This window comes from Glandiceps talaboti, chromosome 2, assembly GCF_964340395.1.
Source record: "Glandiceps talaboti chromosome 2, keGlaTala1.1, whole genome shotgun sequence".
In the NCBI taxonomy this organism is placed as follows: Eukaryota; Metazoa; Hemichordata; class Enteropneusta; family Spengelidae; genus Glandiceps; species Glandiceps talaboti.
This window is the reverse complement of record NC_135550.1, coordinates 23,979,341-23,988,338: the sequence shown is the minus strand read 5'-3', so window position 1 is coordinate 23,988,338 and position 8,998 is coordinate 23,979,341.

The window sequence follows — 8,998 nt, the reverse complement described above, 5'->3', positions numbered from 1 at the left end:
GATTACGCTCAATTTTAGAATAGGGGTAGATAGATTATTTTTCATGTGTGAGTGTCAAATTCAGGTAGATATGTTCTACCTGTGTTATTGGTTTCTTCCCATCAGATCTACTGCCATTACAGATTGGAAGAACAGTTCTATATTGTCTTTTTTAGTTGATGTCAGTTTCCGTATCCACTATTTCTCTCGAGGCTTCACAGTTTTCGCGATTGTTTTTTATTTTTTCTGGAATACGTAAAAAAAGTTTAGGGTTTGCCGTGAAAAAGTACGATGCCTTACTACCAAAGCTATTAGTGACAAATAGTAGATTGAAAACAAGTTGAAAGTTTGAAGAATATTTGTTTACTTCTATAATAATTGCGTATAACGTTTAAAGACATCGAGGATTCCACACTTTTGATTAAATTCATTGTTGTAAACTGTGTTCATTGGCGAAATCAAAATTGCATATCAAAAAAGACCAATACGCACTACTTTCCATAAAACCCACAACATGCATTGTTGAGCATGCGCACCTGCACATTGATATCCAAACTTGAATTGCTCCTGAAACACAGCATATGATCAACGAGAAATGTTTTCAATTTGATGAGAGACAGAAAAAGTAAATGTTAGGAGCAACGCAATTATCGGAAATAGCTCCTCGATATATGATTCTGCGACCAATGGTTACCATTTAGGAAGGTTGTTTCATTGGTGAAAAGTATGCTAAATAATTAATCACTATTGAGATTGTTACTTGCCATGATTACAAGCTGTTATCAAAGTAGAAGAATATTGTTGGTTCGTTAACCTAACGAATTATCCTTCTTTGACAATACATATACCACAATGTATCGTAGAACTATTCCACAGTATTTTTTTTACAGTAATTGCAGAATGTACTTCCAATACAGGTTTAATATTACAAATGTTCATCTTACCTATTAAAGACACGCATCGCTAATTTTCATCAATTAGGGTTTGTTAGAAACACGTTATTGAAGATTTCTGTACATGGCACATAATGACAACCGGAATTAGTAGCATTTCGAATTCCGATCTGCCAAAGGTTAATCGTACTTCGTTTCCAACGTTCAAAACCTCGTCATCTGCTTCCGCCTCTACAAGTAAAATAGCTTTTGTCCTTACAAAGTCTACCCGTCATAGTCAATGCCTGACTTTACCTGGTCTGATGTTAGTTACCAAAGACCTTAAAGTAATATAATCCAAGGTGAACATTCCACAGGAAGTTGTTTCACCTATATTCATGTCTTGCTAATAAGGCTTGGTGACGGATACAATTTCGTTGTTAATTAGCCTATAACGTTCTTGAAACGTACTGAAGGTCGTATTGTAAGTTCTATAATTAAATAATGTCCTACATAGACATATATTGATAACCTAAACTATCAAATCACAAAACAAAATGGATTTTGTGGGAGCGTTGTGGTCATAATAGAATAACAGTTATTGGTTGCTATGTGACGTAAAGTTTACAATATTTTGAGAGTGAGCCCGAAACATCTAATATTCCGTCCTTCGATCGTCAAGTCATTCTTATGTTATGTTACTAGAACGCGTACGGTTTCTGCGATCATTATCGATTGTATTTGTATGTTATAAGACAACCCAAGGCATTTGGACAAAGACCATTGAAACTTGGAATACCCAACATATATCATTATAAGTAATTTAATAGGTGATTTATGAGTATATTACTTCATACGTTTTTGCCAAAAGGTATAATATTACTTCACTGTTCAAAGATGATGCAGCAAACGTCTGGGTCAATCTCTAATCCAAGTTAAGTATACATGACTGCAGAGAAAGGGTATAAACGAGAGATACTAGACAAGTATGTTTACGCGCTACATCATAAAACTTATGTTCCATGCCTAAGGCGTGCGAAATCCTTGACGACGACATGTACCAAAGAAAATTGATTGTCATGACAGAGAATAAACAAGTCTCTGAAGGCATTTAATTATGGAAATATACTTTCAAACAGAAAGTAGTATCATAAAGACTCTTTCCTGTTCAATGTCTAAGGCAGATCAAAATCTGCAATCAAACACTATACAGTCCACCTTTTAAGCTCTCGGGACAGACAATAAACCGTGTGTATTACAGAATCCGTTTTATCAATGCAGATATATAATTGCGATGATCTGACACAACTAACTTTTGTATATAGGGAAAACTAATAAGGTAAACCACTTAAATAATGAATGTAATTGTGTCTTTAATACATAAAGTTGCAATAATACCGATAACTCATCATATTTTGGGGATATAATATTTATTATAATTATGTGTAATAACAGTTCATAATTTAAACTGATAAATGAAATAGCGTCAATCAACTTATCATCTCGTGGAACCTTTCGCTACTCAATTTATAGGTAAACGAAATTTTTCATACATCTTTCATGTTTGCTTGTCCTTGGCTCTTCAGTTATTGAATAAATTCAATCTGCTGAGAGAGAGAGAGAGAGAGAGAGAGAGAGAGAGAGAGAGAGAGAGAGAGAGAGAGAGAGAGAGAGAGAGAGAGAGAGAGAGGGGGGGGGGGGGGGAGGGAGGAGGGGTTTACAATCTCGCTATTGTGGCGAAGGTTACCATAGTATGATTCTGTAAAATGTCACAACATTTGTTTTTCACTTTCACTTGCGTTTATATCTACGAATTCATGCCAATCTCTTACTCGATCATACTTTGTTACTAAACCTACATTTCCTTATATTTGGACAACTTTCTGAGAAAATTGTATAGAGCAATTGAATTGAAATGAATGAAAAGTCGCTTAGACTTACAGATAAGGCTGTATAAATGTTGTCCAGTGTGAAATACAACGGTGATAGTTTATATGTGCCTTGATGTAACTAAACCGCAGGGAAATGAGTACTGAGTTTTCATTTCGATATCAGTGGATTGCGACACAACTTAACCGAGTCTTTCTTTGACAGCATTTGATTATATTATTGAATTGTGGCATTGGATTTGCTGTTCTCACCTTTCGAGGATTAAACTACCAAATCAGATATCCGACATTGGTCTCATTTATCTTACATTACGGGAAATAATAGTACGTAGATTAAAGAGAAGTAGGTTAGTGATATACAAAGACAAGACTGTGTATTACATTTATAATTTTATGTTATAATTTCTCAAAGTAAACATACGCGTATTTATGGACATGTGACATCTTAGAAATGTTATTCCATCTGGTATCTCATTTTAACGCTTTATCCTTAATTGACAACAATTTTATTTCTTTCACCATCATTTTCATTCATCTAACTGGCTCACAAGTGCACATTTCCTTTCTAATATATTTAATCATAACATCCGTCATAGATTATTACTTCTTTGTATATTTATCTTTTCCTGTTCTGTTGAAAAAACGGACCCTTTGCTTGTAATGAATTCGAAATTACACGTTGGCGTTTAAGATGGTTTTCTCAAAGCAAGGATTCCAATATTATGGTATCCCTCACACTCCTTTAGTGAACAATTGTCCTTTGAGTCTTAATTATAATAGTATTCATAGAACAAATTATACAAATATGATGTTACTACTGCAGCATGGTATAAACTATTCATTTAATGAAATGTATTCCCAGTCTTATATGCCGTGACTAAACTACAATGCCGTACTGCTATCATCATCGCTGTACGACGGTAATCATCAAAGTTTCCGTTGAGAGATACTGACTGTAATAGTAAATGTGTGTGGATATGATCTTTGAACAGTTACATAAACATGATTAGTTGATCAAGGATTGTACTGGAACTATAAAGGCAAGTTCAGTTGGGTTCACATGAAACTAATTCAAGTTGGCCTTACCACAAGGTTAATATACTTGGAATGTCTAGTTGGTAATTCGGTACTTTTATCACATATCTCATTTAATGCTAGAGAGACACAGGTAACCATGACTAAAGTCACTGCTGGTTAACGATAGGAGTTTTATTTGCAGCCATTGTATTTTAGTACATATTTAATATACTTTCTTAGCGAGTGTTTGATAAAAAGTAACACAATAATCTTTCGCTGTATACTTACTTTCTAGCCTCCATCGCCACCTTAATATATCTTCAAAGCGTTCACGCCTCCGAAAGGGATAAATTAGTTGAGTGCATTTATTCAAAGTTGTAAACCTCTGACTATCAAACGTTGTTTGGTGGTGTGAAGGTAAACCAACATTGCATTATTGTGTTCTACTCTGAACATAACACAATGGTCTGAAACTTACTCAAATGACAAACCTTGATAGCTGGTTCATGCGTGTAGTATATTGAAGAGCACAATGAATTTGTTGTTGTTGTTGTTGTTGTTGTTGTTGTTGTTGTTGTTGTTGTTGTTGTTTTGATTTGAACACCGAAACCAGGAAGTGAAATTAATACTTGCAACATCATTTTATAAACTCGCATTCAGGTGTGAACATTTAACATGCGAAACGTCAATGCTGCCATCAACTTAAGCAACGGAAACAGTCACGTTTTTGACATATAGTGTAATACATATAGGTCTTATAAACAGGAAGACATTAGAGAAAATTGATTTCCGTCAGTCGAAGAAAGTAATTTATACTACTTGGAATCTTCAATACTCCTCATACATTTTCCTTATAAGTTGAGTCACTGTCATCGTCCGTACTCTAAATGTCTTTTGTTGATGGAATAGTTCTGCTGCATTGATATGGATACGAGTGAGACAACTAAACCCAATCAGATCCAGACAGCTCTTGTGGGAATGTACTGCATATAGTGATAAGACGTTTAGCACGAAAGTGCAATGTTTATTAAGTGTTTCACTTCTGGTTTTGTAATAACCACTGCATGGTGACTGTACTTTTAGCGGATATAAATGAATGCTCTGCATACAACATAGTATCCCCGTTAATTGAATAGTGTCCAAGTCCCACTTCTTATATTAAATAAATCGTATCTCTAGAAATGCGAGATAAATAACATCGACAAATGCAGACATTTTTAAAAATAGCAAGACTTGTTACGAAACATCAGGTATTTACGACGAGTCAGTATTGTTTCGGAAAGAGAATGATGTCATTGTAAAGTTGTATGTGGAGTGGGATTTTAAACCCAGTGTGTGATTAGCTTATTTATCGGCGTTATTATGATAGCTAAAGGTAGATTATTTCGAAACCAATGTGATGTATCAGTATTATGATATGGCAACGTCGTTAGATATTCACGAGTAAATGAGGACAAGTAAACATTAAATATGGGTACGTTACTCCTTAATTGGAACTTCAAAAGTAACACATGTTATTGCTGTTATTGCTGGAAAAATAATATTCATGCTGTCATATTACTTAATTTTCATTATTGTGCGTCCACAGATAAAGTGAGTCCCCATTTCCTTATTCTTGTAAATATCAAAATACGAAATTGTACCATCATGATCAGAAATTGTATTTATCTACCAAAGGTCCCTATCATATGATGTTTCGCTGTGTGGTATGCCATCTGGTGATGTAAAGAGGCGCCCTGACCTATTTGCTCAAGTGTACGTTAAGAAGTGTGAGTCGCTGTTAATCAATATTTTTATATTACTCCTCGGTATGATAAGACTACAGGCACCTGTTAAGTAAAGCGGTTTAAACGTTTTTTGAATTCAGATGAGATTTTACTTTATCAGCAATGCAGCACTGTGCCATTTAAGCTGTTCAATGATAACAACTTTCAGTTCAACAGTATCATGACTGAAAGTGAAAGGTGGGCTAGAACGCAAGTCTTCATATATGCCCTGCTTTGTAATATTGACTAGCAGTAATCATTACCATGACTAAGATATCATGGGGTAATTAGCATGTTTTGGTTTCCCCCTTTAGAATTACGGTTCGGCATGATTAAAAGTGTAATTTATTGAAAGTTTAGAAATTACCACTTTCAAACCTTATTACAAGAAGAGTATTAACAATATGGGAAAAAAACAGGAATGTCTAAATTGTCATGGGAAGAATGAATATTTTCAAAAGCTTAGACATAGCTTTGAAAGTTACTAATAGTCGTCAAATAACGCAATCAAAATAAGTGTTGGCCGAGTCTGCAATGCTGTTCATATTAAGGTTATGACTTGGAAGAACATTTCCATAAACCGTACTATCGAGGTTATCAAATTCCATATCCGGTCCATGCCGGTTTCATCATATACCTAGCAGGAAACATTAATATACATGTGGAAACATTACTTTGCTGTTTATGAGACAATGTTGGACTTGGAATTAAAAATCAATCACTGTTTGGTTAAAGTATGGGATACAAGCCAAGCCGGATTACCCAACTCATTGATATGTATATTAGAATACGGTCATTTGTTTAGGTTAAGCCATTTTGAGTAATATAAGCCAAGCTTATAGTATTATAATGAGCTCATTATTATTCATGATGCCATGCACCTTTTCCGTCACGTGATCAAGTGGCAGTTTTTGAAAGAAATTGGGATGTAAACTGTAGTTTTTTCTAGCTGTTCAATAAAAAAATTCGCAATGGTCATTGAACCTATTTTCAAGTAGAGACGCCTCTCTTGATCGAACGAACATACACACGATACTTGCCTTCACTGTAGGAGATTCAAAGACTTAACTCGAAACTTATCAGTGATTGATGTACTTACTGTATGAGCTCTGTAAAAATAAATCACGTATTTCCACTGTTACTATATATGACCGCATAGCCGTCGAATAAGTACTTGCTAAGATTTTAAATTCTCTAGACCGCTGTAGCATACTGTCGACTTAAGCAATCGTAAGTGAACGGTACACAGATACTGAGATAGTGAGCAAATAAAAAAGAAGCAAATATAACCGAAATGATAGTGCTTTATAAGCAGTTCGCGTAAATGGCCATATTTGGACAAAGTATGCTGCTGTGCACGGCACGTGGTTAGAGGTATATTATAAGACAAAGTCAACAAGCTATACATGCTGAACATTGTTCTAACCATTTCACACATTCAACGACAAATTTACGAAAGCATAACCGAGAACTTTCGACAAAAACCTCTAGCCTGGTTCACATTATACATGATTATGTATTATAACGTAAATAAAGGCGTCTCACTGGGGAGAACAGATGCTCAATTGCTATTGATTATGTATTACATGTAAATATGTATTTATTTCTTAGGACATATAAACTAACCTTGAAATCAAAATCTCACATGACTTATCTCAAAGGAGTGTTGGTATCTACCTTGTTCAAAATTTCATTTGCATAGTTTAATCGTTGTCCATGCCCAATGGAATTAGCTGCAACCTCAGACCACTATAGAAAACAGATTTGCAACGCAACGATTTGTACTTTTTACATTGTACTTAGGTTTACCTCTGTTTATAGTTGGGGTTAGCACAAGCTATTTTTGTTTTATGGTACGCACCCTAAAATTAGTGTCTCCATAAACCAGAACGCGTTGAATAAGCACCCAAAACATAATCATGAGACACGTCTTGAAATAATACAGTAACTGTGACTGTAATTGTAACAGTAACTGTAACTGTAACTGTAACTGTAACTGTAACTGTAACTGTAACGCTGTAACTGAAAGAATATGGCCTAGCTGGTGTCTCAAGTTTGAATATTTAATGAGCACTACCATATATATTTGGTTTCGAGGCAAGTCAAACTAGCATGACAACGGATTGAAATCCAGGCTTTCACTCAAGTTTGTCAAGACAATATCTATAGATAAAATCGACCACTAATTAACAGGCAGTCTTTTCTAAGTAATCGAATCATTTTAGTGAATATATCTTTGGCTGTTTGCTGATAAAAGTGTCCTAATTGCAGGCAGTGCAGGTTTAATGTTATTTGGCAATGAGTGTCTTCGTTAATATGCGCCAAATCTTTACAACGAAGAGTGATATGTGTGAACATATTGCCGTATAATTTATCTTTATGTGTATTCAAATTGTATTGTAGAAGGTGTCACATGATGTCTCCATATTGTGTAATATCACAGACGTATAACGCCTTTCTAGAATGATGTTTAATGTCACAGATAAGGGAGTACAAGGGAGTTTCTTCCTTGTCATGTTGTAGCGTTGCTGAAAAACTGATTTTTTTTCTAAAGAATAGTGAATGATATATATATATATATATATATATATATATATATATATATATATATATATATATATATATATATATATGTATATGTGTGTGTGTGTGTGTGTGTGTGTGTGTACGTGTGTGCAAAAGTATTGAGTAGAACAGTCCTGATACATAAATTCAATCTTGACGTTTTGAATAAATATTCTTAACAAAGGCTACCAAGGCAAGATGTAAGTGGGTGTATATAATATAATGTAAATCACTGCAGTTGAACAATAGCAAATTCTACCTTTGCTACTCTGTTTTAAAGTATCTTATAGTTGCAAATTCAGTAAGTGTGGTGTATTTTACCATGCACACGAATATACAGTATATACTACAGTCACTTTTAGTAGATATCATGGAGACCATGTATATATGCCACTCATGTTATGTTTTATCTTTGACAACTAACAATATGCCATTGGATACATATAAGACAATACTTACACATGTCAACTCATTCCAATTGCAAACAAGAATACAAGTACGTACTGTATTTTTTATCACTGAAGTCATAATACTTAAAGTCTGGTACGAATTTAATACATTAATTGCATCTATTTTCATTTGCAACGTTTGGACATGTATTAATCTATCCATATTGCAGCATCATAGATAAGAAATACTCGTACTTTAGGCATTGCATGACTGCAATAGACTGTAATACAACATTTAAAGCTAGCTAAATAGAAGATGGGAGTTGATTTCTCTTGATAGGGTGAAATGTTACCAATCGTTTTAGATCAAAAGCTACAATATAGACCCAACCCAAAAGGTTTCAAATGGTTTACCCTTGATATTTGGGAGTGTGAAGACGAATAGGGTCAGTTCCTTGACAGTTTCTATTGTCACGTGTTTCTAAAAAGCAGCAATTACGTAGAAATGAATTGAAGACTCC